This window comes from Peromyscus eremicus, chromosome 20, assembly GCF_949786415.1.
Source record: "Peromyscus eremicus chromosome 20, PerEre_H2_v1, whole genome shotgun sequence".
NCBI classification, from domain to species: Eukaryota; Metazoa; Chordata; class Mammalia; order Rodentia; family Cricetidae; genus Peromyscus; species Peromyscus eremicus.
Window position 1 is genome coordinate 46716583 of NC_081436.1, and position 19842 is coordinate 46736424.

A 19842-nucleotide genomic window follows, 5' to 3' on the forward strand; every position below is an offset into this window, starting at 1 on the left:
ACTAAGTATTTCTGCCTGCAAACAAATTAAAAATGGCACTCCCTAGCTCTTTAAAAGAAAGAAGACCTTAATTGGAAGGGTGGCATAGTGATTGGGTTGCAGGTGGTCCTCAAATCCATTCCTTTATATGGTAATCCTGAGAACATATGAACGCTACCTTATTCAGAAAAAAAAAAATACTGATATGATCAGATTAAGGATTTTGAGATGAGAAGATCACCTGAATTATCCCACTGACCCATTTCCAGTGATGAGGATTTTTATAAGAAATACACAAAGGGAGGAAAAAGAGAAGGTGGTATGAAAAAAGAAACAGAAGAGGTGTGGCCCAAAGTCAAAGAAGCCCGGAGTGGTGCCACACAGACAGCTTCTCCCAGAGCCCTGGGTGGGCTGGTGGGCTAACCTCTGTCCTCTCTATCTGTGAGGAAATACTTCTGCTATTTTCAACCATCCTATCGTTGGCAATTTGTTAGAGCAGCTGGAATAAAGAGGTGGCATCTGAACTTCAGAAAGGATGGAAGTAAACTAATCTGTTTCCATTTGAGTGGAAGTTCCTACTTTCTCCACTCTTACAGGTCTATCTTTTAATTTAGTGTCATATTCCCAAAAGAGATCCCAATTGTCTCACTCTGGGATTGATTGAAAGACAAACCCAAATGATGCTCTGCGCTTGTTCATCAATTTCCTTTCCCAAGAAGTGACTTTGTGAATAGGGTCCACCTACCCTTCCTCCTTTCTCTCATTTTCTAATACTTAGAATGTAACACTGACAGAAATCCCATGTATTAATGGCTACCTTCATAGAAAAGAAGAACAGAGCTGGGTAAGCATACACAGATACATAGAACTGAAGAAATTAAACAAACAAACAAACAAACAAGGTAAAGTCAGGTGACTTTGAGGTGGGGGATTCCACTGTTTCCATACTAAGGCAGAGTTGTGAAAGTCATATATTGAAGGATCAGGTAAAAGCCCAGCGATTAACTTGGAGTCTGCACCTCCTCCTTGGGAGCTCCAGTTCATCTACTGAAGATCATGCTGCCGGAGAATGAAATGGTCCACACCAGTCAGCTAAGCTTTAGTTTGAAAGATAAAGGCATCGAGGCAAATTTACTCAGGTTCTTATTGTTTCTGTCTTCGCATCACTTTCTCCCATTCCTCTCTTTGTGTATTTCTTATAAATATCCTCATCACTGAAAACGGGTCAGTGGGATAATCCAGGAGATCTTATCATCTCAAAATCCTTAATCTGATTACATCAATAAATTCTTTTTTTTTTTTCTAAATAAGGTAGGATTCACAGGTTCTTATTTACTCAACCACTCTTTGGGGGTTGGTTTATTCCAAGTTTTGTATTTTCCAAGAGAAAAATTCCCATCATTAATTTTCTCTCCCTTTTATACTTATAATTCAGAAATAAAATTTCCCTTTTTTCAGACCTATAATTAGGTAATTTTTTCCTTTCATTAAAAATGACATTTGGAGCCTGGGCAGTGGTGATGGTGCACACCTTCAGTCCCAGCACTCGGGAGGCAGAGCCAGAGGATCTCTGTGAGTCAAGGCCAGCCTGGTCTACAGAGTGAGATCCAGGACAGGCACCAAAAGTACACAGAGAAACCCTGTCTCAAAAAACCAAAAAAAAAAAAAAAAGACATTTAGAAAAGAAGTCAAGGTAATAGTAATGTGGACTATTGATTTTGGAGCACCATGTGGCTGTGGAAGTCATAAATTTATAGCAATTATAATTACCTGAACTAGATTTTACCAGTAGTGGGCATACAGATCAACTCATGGGGCTCAACCCTCCCTTAAAGTTTTATAAGCAGGCAATTTATTATGGGAAAGAGAGAGACATTTCTTCAATGATGTAGCCACTATTTAAGTGTCCACACACTGTCATCATCAAAAGTGCCTCACCTTTGCTCCTCTAAGCAAAACGTATAAAACTCATTGGGTCATAGAAAAAGAAAAATGTATAGCGGTAATTTATTGACAAGTTCAACAAGACAAGAAAAGAGGACAGAACAAGAAAAGTGAACAACCACTGAATACAATCAAACTCTATTATACATATGTATAAAAACATAATGAAACCAATTATATATAATTAATATATGTTAATAAAAGCATTTCCAAAGGTGAAAAAAAAAAAGAAAAGAAATTTTCTGTAGGGGCCAGTGAGACTTCTCAGTGGGCAGAAGTGCTTGTCACGCAAGCCTGGTGACTGGTTTAATCCCTGGCACCCAAGTATAGGTGGGAACAGAGGACCCACTTCACAAAGTTGTCTTCTTAACTCTACATGTGTGCAGTGGTATATGCATCCCGTCCATCCTGCACACACTCAATAATAATGAATAACAATTTTAAAACAGTGTTTAAAAACCAAGATCTTGATGTTATGTGCATCACTATTTCTAGGTCTTTCTCAATGGAGACAGTACTGGGGTCCTTTGGAAGAGCAACAAGTTCCCTTGACCACTAAGCCATCTTGCTACCCTCTTTCCATGTATTTACTGCCATCTATAAATCTTTAGCAATGTTTTTGTCCAGATATTTCTCCCATTTTAAATTATATTGTATCTTTTCCAATGGTTGTCTAAGAGTTCTTTATATATTCTTGGTTTTGGCCTGTATGTGGTTTACAAGTATCATTTCTCAGTCTGTGTCTTAGCTTTAATATTCTTGTTGTGAATTTACAAAAGCAAAAATTTGAGCTGTTATTAAAAAAACACAAAATATCTTCTTTTTCTGTGGGATGAGGTCTCACTGTATATCCTTGGAACTCACTACACAGGTCATGGTGGCTTTGAAATTGTAGCAATCCTCCTGCCTCTACTTCAGGAGTGTTGGGTTGCAGGTTTGGGTCACACCCATGTCTTGCTGTCTCTGTCTGTCTGTCTGTCTGTCTGTCTGTGTTCTCTCTCTCTCTGTCTCTCTGTCTCTGCCTCTGTCTGTCTCTGTCTGTCTGTCTCTCTCTCTCTCTCTCTCTCTCTCTCTCTCTTTCTCTCTCTCTCTCTCTCTCTGTGTATGTTTGTGCCCATGCAATATAAAGTGTGCCCATGTACACTTTATATCCAAATACCCACACTTCCACAGTTTTATACTTCAAATTTATCAACTACTTTAAGTTTTGTAGAATGTGTGTTGAACTTTATTTGCTCTAGCAGAATGCTTTGTGAAAGCATTTGTCCACTGAGTTACATTAGCCTGTTTCTAAAAAAAATGTAACTGATAATATGTCTATGCTCCTGACTCTGGGTCTCTGTTTTAGTCCGTTCATTTGTGTTTCTTTTGTTTTGATTTGCTTGTTGATTGATTGGTTGTCTCTATGTCCCATCTTACATTACGAGTGTTGAGACAGTAAATGTGTGCCAACAAATCTGGCTTAACGTGAGTTTGGCTCATAAATCAGCTTTGTGCTCCAAACATTTTCACCAGCTGAGTCATATACTACTTCCTGAGATAAGGTTTTATATAGCCCAGGATGGCCTTGAATTTGTTATGTATCCAAGGCTGGTCTTAACCCTCAGATCCCCCTTTCTGTGCCTCCAGATTACTGGGATTATAGGCATCCACCACCATGTCTAGCTCCATTAATTTGTTAGCTCTGCCCTTTCACTGATACCATAGTCTATTAATGGTTGTCACCTTTTAGTAAGTCTTGAAATTATTTTTTGATGATTATTCTGTTACCTGGGAATGTGTTAGGGTTTGTTTGTGTTTGTTTACCCTTCTCTACATATACTTCAAGGTTTTGTTAAAACCTACATTGGCTAGGACAGTAACTGAGCAGGAGCATGAATGGTTTGTAGACCTGGCCTTTAGATTTCCTTTCTTCCCTCTTGCTGGAACTTGAATGGAGGACTTCATATTAATCTATTTAATAACAGGGCTTACTTGGTGATTTTTTTCTTGTTGCTACAGTTACACTCAGTGCAGCACAGATTTCCCTACCTTGTGCATGGTGTTGCTTGGGTGGTGGCTGGCTGTACTCAAGAGCAATGTCTGTTACACTGAGATTTTGGACTTTCCCTGGAGCTCTGCCTCAAAGAGGCTCCTCAGCACACTCATGTGCTCAGTTCTGTCTTGCTTTTGCTACTAGTTATGCAAAGCTTCTTGGCATCATTGGGGGAGTGGGAGGTACATACAGTCTCTGATGTTCTCATTAGGGCTCTGTGTTAGGTATGCGTGTGGCCTTTTTAGGTCTTAAAGCTGTGGGCTCAGCACTGAATCCTGCCTCTCTTCCCAGGAAGACTTTTTCCTCTGCCTTGCTCTCTGCTCTCAGCTTTGATGAGTGATTACTGAAATCATAAAGCCTGCAGTTTTTGCCCGTTTCCCTGATGGCTTAACAGTTTTGTTTTTCTAAGTAGGTATTTTATTCTCCACTTAGGGCTACTGTTCTTCCTCTTTCTTCTAAGATGGTATGGCTCTCTGAGCTCTCTGAAGACCTTCCGTTAGTACCTGGAGGAGTTCACAGAAGTAGAACCTGTGGAAGAAGCCTCCATTTCTTGTAGCCTTCAGAGATTTTTACTAAGACCCATTAACCTATCCTTGCTGTCTTTAATTTTTCATCCAGCTGCATTGTTCTTCCTAGCATCCAGTCACCTGTGCTCCAGGAAAGCTAGCATTTAGATGTCTTCTATCCCTAAGATCACTGTCTCCTCTTTGATTTGGGGCCACTTATTTATGTTATAATCTCAGGTCTCCAGTGGATTTTTTTTAACTCATGAGTTTGAACTTGCATACTCTCTACATCTACCAGTTCTGTGTCTACCACAGTGGAAGCTAAATGTATCAAGTCAGTTTTTTTTTTTTTCATTTAAATGTTGATGTAGAAGAAACAATTGGAGTTAAAAAGTATCCCCATGAGTCTAGATCTGTTATCTTCTCTTGCCCAATGTAGGAACACAGATATACTACAACATATTCTTAATAGAATCATCTTATGGACTATAATGTTAATATAAAGGAATAACTTTTGAAGTCTTTATTCCATGTGTCAGCAAAACATTCTATGAAGTTTTTATTAACATAACCTATTCTCTATTCTACCTATGTTAAGCTATATTTACTATATCATCTTAATTTTTTTTTGCTATATTAGAAAATGTTCTGAGTGACCAAGTGGGTTACTTAAGAGGATGCACTTTCTACTCAGCTCTAAGAAAAGACACAGTTACAAACTATCACTGACTTTAAACCTACCTTGTCTTCCATTGTTTTGCTCTATATACCCATGCCTCTGCCTCTTTCTCTAAAACAACATGTCACTATATCAATCTTGTTGCACTCAAACTTTCACCAAGCCTGCTGCCTCTGCCTCCAAGTGCTGTGGTTATACTTTTGTGCCATCACAGTGGAAATATAGTCCATTGATTTAATCTGGCATTGGGAAATGGTCACTGTCAAACATAATTTATTCATCTGTGAGGGTAGAGAGGAGTGTGAAGAAAAAGGAAAACCCATAGAACTCAGAAATGTAACTCTTTGCTATGAATACAGAGGTCTCTAGCCCCAGAAGCATCTCCGTTCTAATATATTTAATTTATTTGAATCTGTTTCTTGAGTTGAATTTAATCTAAGAGATGAATTTCTATTATTTTCTTCCTGTAACCCAGGGTCTGCTCTGTGTCTAATCAGTGTAGTTATGATTGCTGATGTTGACTACCACTAGCTCCAAACTCTTTACGGCTTTCTTGCTTGGCTTTCCACACCCCTGCCCCCAAACTAGAAAACTGAAAAACAGATATTTAACCATCATAATAATCAGCAGCAATAATGCCGGAAACTGAGATAAATGCACCTATCCTGAAAATAGTTTAGTGTCTGAGGAAATGGGATATACCATACAGCATGTACAAGTGCCTCTGAGTTTCAGAAGCCCAGCAAAGGCATCAAGTGTCACGTCTGAACCTCAGTGCAGCCCAAAAGAGGTCATGTTGGTTAGATCTGCTAGGACACCACAGGCAGAGAGCTATACGTGGCATGTGTGAGACATGAGAAATTGCACAGGACAAGTTCTAAAGCCCAAAGTAAAGGACACATTACCTGAACCCATGTGGCTTCTATACAAATTTAATGAGTGGTATAAAATAAGTTTGTAGGAGCTGATTACTAAGACACTGCATTGCAATGGCTAAATCAATTTGTTTTGCTAATCCAGAAGGTTTTTTTTTTTTTCTTCCCGTGAACTCCTTTTCCTAGCCTTACTCCCGACTAAATCCTGTGGTTCCAACTGAGTCTGATAACCCTGAAACCTTCCACACCCCTCATTCAAGAGATTTGAAATTGTCCTTAGGATCCAAACATTTGAAATCGCTTACAGTGGACGTTTTGTGTTCAGTGAAATTACAAAGGTGTTAATGGAAAACAAGGCTACAGAGAAAACAGATGTAGCAGAGGCTCTAGGGAGAAAAGACAGGCAGAGGTAGACAATCCTGATGAGAACGAAGGTCTGGCTTCCTCTATGCTTAGTTTTGTGAATCATTAGATTTTCCTTCTCAATCAAAGCCAGTTTCTGTCCTTTCTAAACAAGAACCAAGACTACTATGCAGAGTACATAGGTGTTTTTGAAAACAAGACAAAGATATTTGGGCCTGAGATGCTTCCTGTCTGAGGTCATATCCCCCCTGGAATGTGAATGCTGTAGTAGGAGCCACTGTGATCATGTGCTGAAACCATTGTGGGAGCCACTGTGATCTTAAGAATCACATCGATTATTTGCGAAATATAGCATTTTGGAAAGAATATTCTGGCATGGGAAAATAGGATAAATTGGAAGAGATGACCTAGAAACTCAGACAAAATGTGGGAGTCCAGAATGGAATGGGGAGATGTGTCAGATGAAAAGGACAGTTCATCTTTCTGGAAGAGTCATAACAGGAGGAGCACCATCCCTTGGCATTTGGTTATGACTAATGGATTGAGACTTCTGTCTTTTTCCAAGTATTTAATGCAAAATAAATCTTCCATTTCCTGGGCTTTTATGAGTCCTTTTCCCCAGGGAAATCCAGCTCATCTTTTGAGACACAAAGGCTTAAGCCATATTTCCACAAAATTGTTATAACTAAAACAAAAATGGCTTCCAATTTGACATTTCTATTGCAACTTTGATTTTTCATGTTTCACAGGCTTCTGACAAGTGAAAGTTTAAAAATGGTGTTGTGGGGGAATAATGTATAAAATCTGCATCATTATCATAGAATCACAGATCTTTAAGAGATAATATGAGGTCATCTGTCCATCCCTCCTCCTTTGGTCCATCCATTCTAATACTGTCCTTCAGCATTATGAGTTTTATCAGAGAGCATAACTGTCATGTCTCCCTCCTTTACAAACACATGCACACTCTCACCCAGAATCAGGAGAGCCACCTGGAAGTCCTACGAGCTCTCATTCCAAAACAAACTAGGCAAAAATGATTCCTTTACTTGTAAAAGCACCCACCCTTTAGGAATTTTAGAGCAGATATTAGGGGTAGTGAGGTTGTACAGGTCGCTCTGGCCACAAGCATACACCTTATAATAATCTCAGTAGCTCCTAAGAATCACTTCGGACGCTTGTTAAAAATTCACAGTCCTAGGATTCCTCCAAGCTCATTTTGATTATATGGATCAGAGAGTGAGATACTGGATTCATATCCGGCAACCTAAGAAAACAGTTTCCTTCTTTATCTTCAGTAATATTAATATTCTTTTTTTAACCCTGGGCATCTGCAAATAAAGATAGAAATAAAGAGTCGTCCCTGTCTGGATGAATGCATCAATCTACACTTGAATATCTGACTAGTCATGGTCACTTACTGACCACTCCTGTTTCTTAACTCTGGACCTATTCGCATTTCTGGAAAGCAACATTATATAAAGCTAAAAACCTGGATATCACTTGCTCATCTTCTTCTTATTTGCTTTGCTTCTACACTGACCTTGGTACTTACAGTAAATGTCATTTATTGAGCCCTAACAAGGAGCACAGCCCTACACTTAAGACCATTACAGACATCATCTCATTAAATCTCAATGTTCCAATTATCTTACTCTCCTGACCTCCACTACTCATTTATTTTATCATCATCATTTTACTAAATCTTAACAGCTTTAGCAGTGCACTGCTGTGACATTCAACGCCGTTTGTTCGACTCTCTACTACTATCCATAGCTTGCACAGGGCACATAATGCATCTGATCTCACACCTCCAAATAGCTCAGGCATTGTGTAACATATCAATGATCACTTTTAATTTTGCCTTTAGATTTAAGCCAGGGAAATCAGACACCACCATCCTGAAGTAGGGCAGCGTCAGTAATCAGGAAAGAAAAAGTTACAAATCTGAGAATCAGAAACCCACTATCCAGGAGCCCAAGCTTTAAGCAGAAAACTCTTTGTGGGGTGTTGGGGGAGTTCTGAATGAAATTTTCCCCTCCAAGTAGGAGAATATGTCACCTTGAATGACATAGAGAAGCATTTTGTCATATGCTCTTACGTCATGGGAAAGAGACAGGATTTGTTTACCACTAAAGGGAGATAGTAAAAGAAAAAAACCTTGCCAATGCTTCCAGAATAAATAAATTTCTGTAAAACTCAAACCATTGAAGATGGTACTAGGAAAAAAACAAAATTTAAGACCAGTAGACAGCCACTTTGGGTGTGGCTGGCACTGTATTATTTTCAAAGAAATTGTAAATAAACTCTATTGACTAAGCCACATTTTAAAAATAGAGAATGTCATAATAAAGTGTCTCAAAAATAAAGTCTAGCAAGGACCGAGAATACCAAGAAAATAAGTGAAAGGAAATGACTTGGAATGAGACACAGCCGCTTTTCTCCAGAATAATTGTATCTTTGAATCACTTGCTTTGGGGATTAGTTTGCCTATCTGCATGACAGAGAGACAAAACCACAGAAGCTCAGTTGGACAGTCTCTGTGAGTTTATATATAAATGTATTTTGTATAGTAAAAAGTGTTTATAAATTTTCTTCCTTTTCAAGAGACGAATGCATGCAAGGAAGGTGGCTGGCCACTTCATGGGATAAATTTGAGGTCATGGTTAAAGGACATTCTGGTAGCTGACTTGGTTCCAAGTTGCAGCCACGTCTCCATAAAGGGAAGCAAGGCAAGACCAGAGAGGAGGTTGAGGATGCAGGGAAGTATCCACAGGTGTGGGTTGCTTCCTGGGCTCCAAACTTGCTTAGTTTCCCTAGAAAAGTCACATAAGCTTGTGTAGCCATATTAGCTGCCCAGAGCTCCTAAGTGTAGCTTAGACACACAGCTTGGAGAGTCTGTAGTAAATATGGCACCAAGCAGTATCAGGCACAACAAAGGAGTTGCCTCTTTTCATGCACAGCAAAGGTGGTAAATATTTCTGGTACAGAAAGTCTCCTCACGTCAAATCTTAACTATTGGTGTTTGAGGGAACATGTTAATGCATCCTGAAGAGATTTCACTGAGTACTCAGTGACTCAGCATCACCCACATTAACTTTTGATAAATCTAAAAAAAAAAAAAAAAAAAAAAAAAAACTTAGTAAGAATCATTCCAACAGGAAGCAATTGAAGTGCAGTGGAAAGTACCATTCACAGAGCATCTTTCCAGTATCACACTTTCTGCTCTATGTTCATCTACACAGCTTTACAAAATGGGTATTGATACCATTGGTGCTCCCATTTTTGGACAATTAGTTAAAGCTCAAAGAATGTAATATCCCTACTAGTTCATAGTAAGTAAGAATACTGTCTTTCAACACCTAATAATAGCCAGACCTAATGCACACACCTGGAATTCTAACTACTCTGGAGCCTGAGGTAGGAAGACTAGAACTTTAAGGCCAGCCTGGACTACAAAGTGGGAAAACTAATGAGTCCACGTCTGAAAATGAAAAATAAAAAAGAAGCCCAGGATATAGTTTAGTGGTAGAGAATAGCATACTCTAGGCTCTGACTCCAGTTCCAAAATCCAAACAAAACAAACCCCTGATAGTTAATTCCATCATGATGGCCCCCAAATCACAAGTCATTCCCCAATCAAGAAATAGGCATTTAAAATATTATTTAATGTCTTTTTGCTCCAGTGTTGAAATGAAACTTTAGTTTTGTCCATAGATAAATTCTCTATTGTATGAAACCACCCAACCTAAGTACACCTCTCAAAATATCCCCAGATATTAAGCAACTTTTCTTTCATCATGTCATACCCTAAAGCCCAGGATTAGCTTTGATTTTCTTCTTAAGGCTTCCTGTATTTTATCCTCTTCACTCCCATGGTCACTGCCAAGCAGACTCTAAGTCAGGCTCTATCCTCAGGAGTCTTAGTTAGTCCAATTTCCTGACTGTCTGTCTCCCATCTCCAGATTTACCGCCTTCAATTTTTCATGTACACAACTATGTCACTGAACATTTAAAAACATTCCAGTTATTATCATGGATTTGTTCATCCAACCAGCTAGTACATGAATCCTTTTTCTCTATATGCTAAGGTCTCCCATGACATCATACTTTCTTTCCTTACATTCAAGGAAGCTAGAAAACCTGCTTCAATTTCAAATGGTCTTAAGACAAGAATATGATATATTTTACAAAAGGCAGATAGGTAAGATAGTACATAGATAACCCATAATATAGCTTGGTTTATTTTTATTAATTGTAACATATTTGTTTCAAGAGTTACAGCCACTTCTCCTGTCCTGATAGGCAAGGACCACATGCCCCTCTCCAAACTATTATATTATGTACATCAACAGAAAATCTATCTTTGGCTAACTGTTCATTTTCTTTCTTACCACACCTTTCTTAAATTATTTCTGGGAAGACACTGCATTAATTTCCTGCTGAAACAAATTATCATGGTTGGTGGCTCAGAAAATGGAAGTCAGTTTTCTTACAGTACTAAAGATCAGAATCTTCAGGTGGGCCTCAGCGGGTTCTGATAAAGATATTGGCAAGGCCGTGTTCATTGGAGATGCTTTGGGGGAGCAGGCAGTTCCTAACTTTCTTCCTGACCACCAGAGTCACTTTTGTACCTTCAAAGCCTAAAACATTAGCCCAAGTCCTCCTCATGCTTCCATGTCTCCAATTCTCCTATTTATGCCTCCTTTTTCCAGGGGTAAGGATCCATGTCACTATCCTTGGGGTGACTTGAAGCTGTGATAATCTAACAGCCTCACTCCATCTGTAATGTTATTTTGCATTTGCCACAATAAGGCAACATATCTGGAGTCCCAGAAACTAGGATGCGGTCATGTTGGATTTGAACTGAGTACTGTTCTGTTACTGCAGGTGAAACTCTTCTAAGTTACCACACATTACTTAATAATTAACCAGAATTTTACTGATGATGCTTTTCTCAATAACTTTCACCTGAATTGTCTTGAGTCTTCTTATTTAGTCATTTCACATCTATATTAATTATATAGTACAATCATCTGAAGTAGTTAGTAAATGTCTGAATCATATTCTTAAGATGTAAGTTAAATTGATCTGAAATATATAACTTGAACAAAGGATATTTTTCAAAGACTTCTCTCAATGATTCTCTTATGCAGCCAAGACTGTAAGAATCATATATCTCAATATATATTGCTCTAATATATTTTTATAATATAATCTGTCACTTTAGGAGTAGGTGCACCACAATGATTAAAAGAGAGAGTCTGCTTTCTCACCTATCCCAGTTTCATATCTGAGGACTAGCTAGATCTTACACTGGAATAAACAATCACTTGATACTTCTGTTTTCTCATTGGTTAAGTTACATGAGAGTGTTTAGCATCACATATGGCTTAGAGTATGTTTCAACAAGCATGAGCTCTAAAAGTATTTTGTGGCTATTCATCCTGTCTTCAAAGGCACCTAGACATAACCAACTCTTTTATTTCTGTGGTTGTCAGAACACACTTGTTATTTGATGAATAGAACACAAGCAAAGTGTAGCCAAGCCACAAAATTGCAGCCCTTTGAGCCAGATATCACATTTGTTTTATTTTTAGGGTAGTTTTCTTCTTTTCTTCCCAAATATATTCAGCATGAATGCATAATAGAATCACTTGATGCTTTAGAAAAATCAGGTGTAGGATCCACCTGCCATAAAGATAACAACTCAGTTGGCACACAGACATATATATTTAGGCTCTTCAGGTAATTACAATACACAGGGAGGTAAAAGTTCAGATCAGGACCAAACAGGGACAACTGTTCATATTTTGAACACTTCTAATGAAGCTAATGACTTCTGTTTGAGGAAGCTGGTGCATATGATGCTATAGGTGGAGAGAAAGAGAAGTGAAGGGAACGTGAGGAAAGGAAAGGATGCCAGAGGAGAAACCAGAGACAGAGAAAGGGGCAGAAAGATGACGAGGCATGAATACATGCTACATCTTGACTACACTTGGCATTCACGTCACGTGTGAACTATGAATCTCCATCCTAACCAGGTCTTTCAGGAGGATGGTGATTATTGAGTAGAATCACATTAGAGAAATGTAATTATGTACTCATCTCGGGGTATATACTCAAAATACATTCCAGACGATCAGAAACCAATAGCTACAAATATTTGTTCGGTGACGACTCAGGAAGGTGACTCCAGACAAAGACTCAGGGTTATTCCTTAAACATTGTTGTTGCTCATTCTGGGTAGCCATGGGTACCAAGGAGCACCACAAGAAACATGGGTCAGAACAGCCAGTTACTAGGGGAAGTTGTACACTCTCCTTCCATCAAGTGTTGGAAAGAGGTACTTAGTAGCCTGAAGGTTACTTTTAGACTATTAAAAGCAGCATTAACAGAATTTGGTTGACGGTCCCAGCATAACAAATTCTCTCTCTACTGCACAGGGATTACAAAAGTCATCATAACTTGCATTTGTGTTTCTTTCTAACTCATGAAGTATTTTCCATTGACGTTCTTGCCTGATTTTTTTTTTTTTTTGTGATACTCCAGCAGTACTTAAAACTGAATCCAGGTTCTCACACATGCCAGGCAAGTAATCCACGACTTCTGCATTTCAAGCCCTGATTTTTTTTTCTGAGAAAAGAAAATGAAACATGTGTAAAATTCAAAGGTTACATATTTTCCCAAATATGTGACATGAAAAAAAAATAAGTTCATACTCGAAGCTGAACACCAAGTGGGGATGGGAGCATAACATAGAAAAAGGAATATGAGGGAGATAACTAACACTAAAGGCCTTTTGAAAAAGCCATACTGAAATATATATATTTCATATCACATATAAACTATAGAAACACATAAAATACATACATTTATAAAAAAAGAGGTTTAATGGAGTTACCATATAATGGGGGAACAATAGTCCAAATAAACACCCCATGCCAGCAAATAAAAATCCCCGTACTAGGAATATGCTACTTCTTTTTGAGTTATCGGCCAATGGGAACATATGGAACCCTAAGCATTATAGGCTATTGCCAATACGCCTGGCTACTTTCTATAATTTAAAGACAAGACTCTGTTGCTAAAGACACTGCATGCTTAAATCAAAATATGGAGACATCAAGCTGGTACTCATTTGTAAGCTTCATCTCTACTGGCTAGCATTCTGCTGGAAGGTTCTCTGCATGCTGCTGGAGGAGAAAAACAAGCCTCAATTTCACCCCTCTGTGAACCCTGTAAGCTACAACAATGACTGGCTTGACAACACAGGCCCGTTGGTGCAATAGTGGGATCAACACTATGGTGGTAACCAACCACTTTCTGAGTGGATCATTAAGTCTGCTTCATGAGATGGAAGCCATTTTTGACACTGTTAATGAAACCCAGAACCTGTGACTGGGCAGGTCATAGACCCTAGGGGAGAACCCTATAGCATTATTCTGCTAAATGGACATAGTATTAAAGTGACTCCTAATGACTTATTGTTATACCAATACTTCAGAGCATCCCTGAACCTTCAAACCTTATCAGAGAAGCTTCTCCTTGCAGTAGTTAGGCAGTTAATACGGAGACCCTTAACTTCATAAAAGACCATGGAGTGGTCAGCTCTCAATAGGATATTCATACCACGCCCCTTCTCGGAGGCTTAGAGATCTTTGAGGAAGAGGGGAAGGAAAGACTGCAAAAGCCAGACGTGGTGGATAACTTCAAGGAAATAGTGTTTTCCAGGGACAAAAGAGAAGATATACAAACTCTCACAGCAGTTGTGAAAGTATGCATAAGATGTATGCAAGCTCTATCCAGACAAAATCTCAGCATAGAGAGCGATGGGGTGAATACATAATCAAGCCACCGGTTTAGGAACTATTCATATTCAATAGTTGCGGGAAAAATGAGAGTCAGGTTGTTTTTTTTTTTGTTTTATTTTTATTATTATTATTTTTTAATGTTATGTGACTCCTGGTAGACTGATCAAACACAGGAACAGAATCCAATCCTAAGACTAGCTAGGCAACACAAACTGGACTCAACAAGGAAAAGTAATCTCCAAGTCAAATTCCACTTATCAAATGTCACCAAGTTCAAAGTCAGGTACTTTATAATTACTAGTGGTAATTAAAACATCTAACTATCAAAACCATTCAAGATTCTTGACATACATTAATCATCTAGCCCTAATAACTCACCTACCACACAGCTCAGTTTACCGTAAGGAAACTGAGGCCAGTGTCACTACCTACAGCTGGTGGATGGCAGAGCCATGAATCAGACCTAGCATTCTCTGACTCCAAAGCCCATGCTTTTTCCACTACTTTCTTCCATCCCCTCCAAGCCCATAATTGAGAAAAATAGTATGCTTTTCACAAATGAAAGTTCCCCTGCACTAAAGCTATGAGATGACTTGCAGCAAACGGCTTCCAAATAGGAGGCAAGATTCTTTTTCGGGAAACCACATTTGGCATGAAGGCACCACAGTTCAGACAGCTTCGATGACGCAACTCAAGGTCTCCCGGATGTTGTCCCTGATTCTGAAATAGCTCTGAGTCCTCCTGCCCCAACAGCTCTCTTGTCCTGCCTTAGCTAAGCTCAGTGTATCCACAGGACTTGCAAATGGGTGAGGTGACATTGCTCATGGGGCTAGAAACAAGGTACACTGTCATCTTCTCCATCCCGGTGACTATTTCGACTTCCCTCATGCTCTTCAGAGCTTTTCTCAGCTCTGTGGGACTTGGTGCTTGTTTTGCTTTCAGCTCTGAAAAGAAATCTTAACACTCCGAAACGTTCTATAAAATTATTTGCTGGCACTCACAGCATCTCAGAGGGCTGCTAAAAAGAATGGCCTTCTGAGTGGTGATGCTTGGCACTAGGTTTTGAGAATAATCTGGGTTTTCCTAACAATCAATTTTGTGGTAGTTCTCCCTGAATGCCTCCGTTCCCACACCCATGTTTTATTCTTCTCCTTTGTCAGTTAACAATACACCCAGGGCATAGCACACCCAAACCACCTTGCTTGTACAACTAAGGAGCTCCATGGCTGTGATTTCCCTAACTCCTTCTTGTCTCCATGTTTTGTCTTTCATGAGATTTCACCCTTTAGTTTCTGTCAAAAGGAAAAAAGACAAAGTGTCAAAAAAGAACATTGACATGGAGATTCAAGGAACTATGTCAAAACTTATTTCCCCCTTTCTTTATCTGACAGTGTCTGCAGATCAATCATGCCACTCTCCTAACTGTCCCATTTTACATACAAAGTGGGAATCTCACTAAAGTTTGCCTTATTTATTTGGTTTACCTATATTAGGATCAGAGTAACTGAATGCACATGTCATAAAATGTCAAATAATAATACATATTCATTCATTTACTGGACACTTCTATGATTAGATACTGTTTTAGACATTGAACATTATGATTAATAACATAAACTATCCTTTCTCATATAGCTCTCACATCTTAACAGGAGGGGAAGATCACAATATTACAAGGCTAACAGAATAATGGCCAAAGTGCCATGTAAAGCCTTGAGAAAGGATAGTGGCTAGGATCTAGGGATACAGGGTATCACTCAGGTTACAGGGAAATATCCACAGAGCAAATTCAGATTAGAGGGAGATACAAAGGTTCGTGGGCATTGTCAAAGGAAATAACAAAGGGAAGTCCGTCTCAAAACAGAGGAATAACACATACACGAAAGCTTTTTAAGCTAATTGGAATTTGTCTAATAAATGCCAGAGACCAACAGTTAGTATGAAATAGGAAATACGTCTGTAGTGGTTTGAATGAGAATGGCTCTCATAGGCTCACATGTTTGAATACTTAATGACCAGTTAGCTAAACTTCTGGAAAGGATTTGGGAGTGAGGCCTTGTTGGAGGAAGTGTGTCACTGGGGATGGTCTTTGAGATTTTTTTTTTTTTTGGTTTTTCGAGACAGGGTTTCTCTGTGTAGCTGTGCGCCTTTCCTGGGACTCACTTGGTAGTCCAGGCTGGCCTCGAACTCACAGAGATCCGCCTGGCTCTGCCTCCCGAGTGCTGGGATTAAAGGCGTGCGCCACCACCGCCCGGCGGGTCTTTGAGATTTTAAAAGCCACCAGACCACTATGCCTATCTCCATGATGATAATGGAATAAACCTCCAAAACTGTAAGGAACCCCTCAATTAAATGTGTTCTAAGAGTTGCCTTAGTCGTGTTTCTTCACAGCAATAGAATAGCAACTAAAACAGTACTCACGCAGTTTGACTTGAGAGGCCATGGGATAATGAACAGAATGAATACATTAGTTAATATTATTGTACCAATTGATTTGGTGGGCAACTGAAGACTGGACTGATAGGGACAGTTCAACTGTAATGTCCTCTGCACAAAGGAAACAACGGCTTCTTGGGAGATGTGAAGCCAGTGACTGGCCCTTTGACCCAGGGAGTAGATCAACAGGAAGTTTGTTCACAGCAGCAGAGAACCTGGTATCAGCATCCCGGAGAAAGAGCTGGTACCATAGAAGGAAACAAGCCCCAAATGGCAGTCTCATCTTTGAGTCTTGACTCAGAGAAATCTATATAAGTTCAAGGGCACTTGACTTGTGAGAAAGAAGTCTCCTGACAGAGTCCTATAGAGAGGTTAAAAGCCCTTTAAAAGGGACCCCAGCGACACATTTGAGGCAATTATGTCTTAAAGTATCCATGCTAAGCAGCAGTTGTACTTCTGAATTCAATTCCTTCTTATTATCCCTGAGCTGCCTGCCATGTCATGTTTCACTCAGCTGTGCTGCAGTGAAATTCAAGGGGAATTTGCTCATGGTTACACAGAAAGGCAGTATAGAGTCGTTAGCATTCACGGAACATTTTCTGTGTGCCACAAACTTAAATGAATTGCTTGATTTTCTCACCAGCTTTGCAATTACAGAACACTACTGATTCTCAATTTACAGGTAAGATGTAAAGGGTGGCTGGTCACACCATCCACGTGGGAAGTGGATATGTAGAGAATGGCACAGTTGTTGGGAGCTTTATGAGGATGGAGCAGCCATGTGGTTCCATGGGTGAGTGATGGAGAAGTCTGAGCTGCAACCCACACCAGCACCATGGATGAAGACAAACCTCCCTGAGATCTGCTGCAGAGATCATCAGGAAGCCTCACAATGAAGACCAAACACTGTTCAAAGTAATGAATAGTATTAATCCACAAACGTGAGCACAAACAATGTGGCTATCTGTTTCCCCAAGCTGGTGTTGCCAAGAAATATTTAAACCATCATTATATGACAAGGGTATGAAAGGGAACAAAGAAAAAAGGAAAAATACAAAGATTTTAAAAACTGTCTCATAATCAAATTTCAAACTTGAATATTCCTGAAAAAAGGACTATTCAAAATAAGCCAAAACAAATCATACTCTGACAGCATGCTGTGTTTGGAACCTTTGACTTGATCTGGTATTCTATTAGCTACTGTGCTGTTACTAATGGATTTTCTGGTAGTGCTCAATACACAGGAGTTCAAGGAAAAATGGGAAATAGTTTCAGAACTTCCCTTAAAGGCAAATAATACGTCTATCCAAGGGGCATTAAAAATGTGCTTTTGCATTCAAAACCATTCTCGAAGGAGCTGTATGTACTCAGCCAAGGAGACGTGTCTTCCAGTGAAGCTTGTCCACTTCTGAAATCTCTCAAGACAGCTTCACAGTTCATAAACAACCCCAGGATTGGAACTTTTCTGAAGTAGGCAGAAAAGTTTAAGGATTCCTGCTCCCTGGAAAAGGAAATCCAAGTCGGCAGCAGGAGCCCCAGCAGCCAGAACCTCCTTAAATTCCAGAATCTCAGGCTCTGCCTAAGATCTGACAGACTAGAAGGTCCACTGTCACGTGCATGTTAGAATTAAGAAACATAGTTTAGGATTGTTTAGCCACAACATAAGCTACAGCATCCATATGAAATGGCATAAATATGGTCAATCATCTAAGAAAATTTATGTTGGAATCATGAGATATTAAGGGACAAGACCAGATGGGAATGTGAAAAAATGATCAGGGCTCTACTTTTATGAAAGGATTGACTATTTGATCCATTAATAGGTTAATTTGTTCTCTGGAAAGAGGATCTCTAATAAAAGTCCATTCAGTAAGGCATCTCATGCTCCCTGTCTCTTGCTGTGTGATCTCTGTACCACCTTAGGGATATTGCCAGCAAGACCTTCATCACATGCAGCCTTTCACCCTTGGTCACTAACTGTGAGTCAAAGTAACTCTCTTTTAATTGTACCTCTCTCATTCTGTAGTCTTATTAGTAACAGAGAACAGACTAAGGGTATTACATTAATTCAGGTATGGGTTTGCCTTTCTCAATCAATTAATGAATCCATTATCTATTGACTTCTTAGTATGGTTCCCTGCTCTGCCAAGCTTGTTGGTGAAAATTAACAGACAAAATAAGCAAAAGAATCAAAACATGATCCCCTGCAGAGAATTGTATTTCTTTTTAAAATTATCTATTGTTATCATCATCATCATCATCATCATCATCATCATCATCATCATTATTTATTGTATGTATGGGTGTTTTGCCTGCATGTATATCTATGCATCATGTGTAATCCCAGTGCCCATGGAGTCCAGAAGAGGGTGTCATATCCCCTGGAACTGGAGCAGAGTTATAGGGAGTTGTAAGCTGCTATATGAGTGCTGGGAAATGAACTCAAGACATTTGGAAGAGCAACTAGTGCTCTTAACTATTGAGTCATCTCACCAGCCCTACATGCTTATAATTATATTGAAGAAAGTAAACGAATATGGACTCAGAATGACAAAGAAAACCACGAACTATCCATACTGTACATAAAACCATTAGGGTTTGTTCATGACTACTTCTCTCCCTAAATTCAGTGCTGAAATTACCTGAACCCCCTCCCACCCCATATTGTCAGAATTCCTCCTTATTTCCATGCCTTGCACTTGCAGAGCAACTCAACTTTTAGCTGTCTTCCTTTTGTCCCCTACATTTTTCTCCCAGAAACCTATTTCATTCTTTTCATCGACCTCAGCATCTTGCTTTTTAGGAAGCTTTTTTGGGGCTTAAATTTCAAGAAAATTGTTGTCTGATTCCTTACATGTTCTTCATGAAAATTCTGTTTGGGAATACCACTTAGGTATCCAGCAAATATTTGATTAAATATGATAAAAACTGGTAGATGAAAGAGGTGTAAGTTCATGACATCACTTCCCTTTGACACTCTTGTGAGCCTCACCCAATCTGTGAGAGCCTTATTCTTCCTCACTTAAACCTGTTGGCTGAGATCCATGGCAGCCAGAGGTTCTGTTCTATACTTGGATTGTCCTTCCTTACTCTCTTCTCTTGGGAGACACTGGGGAGTTCTTAGTGTCTCATCTCAAACACAATGGCTGATGACAGTGGTTCTCAATGTTCCTGATGCTGCTACCCTCTAGTAGAGTTCCTCATGGTTGTG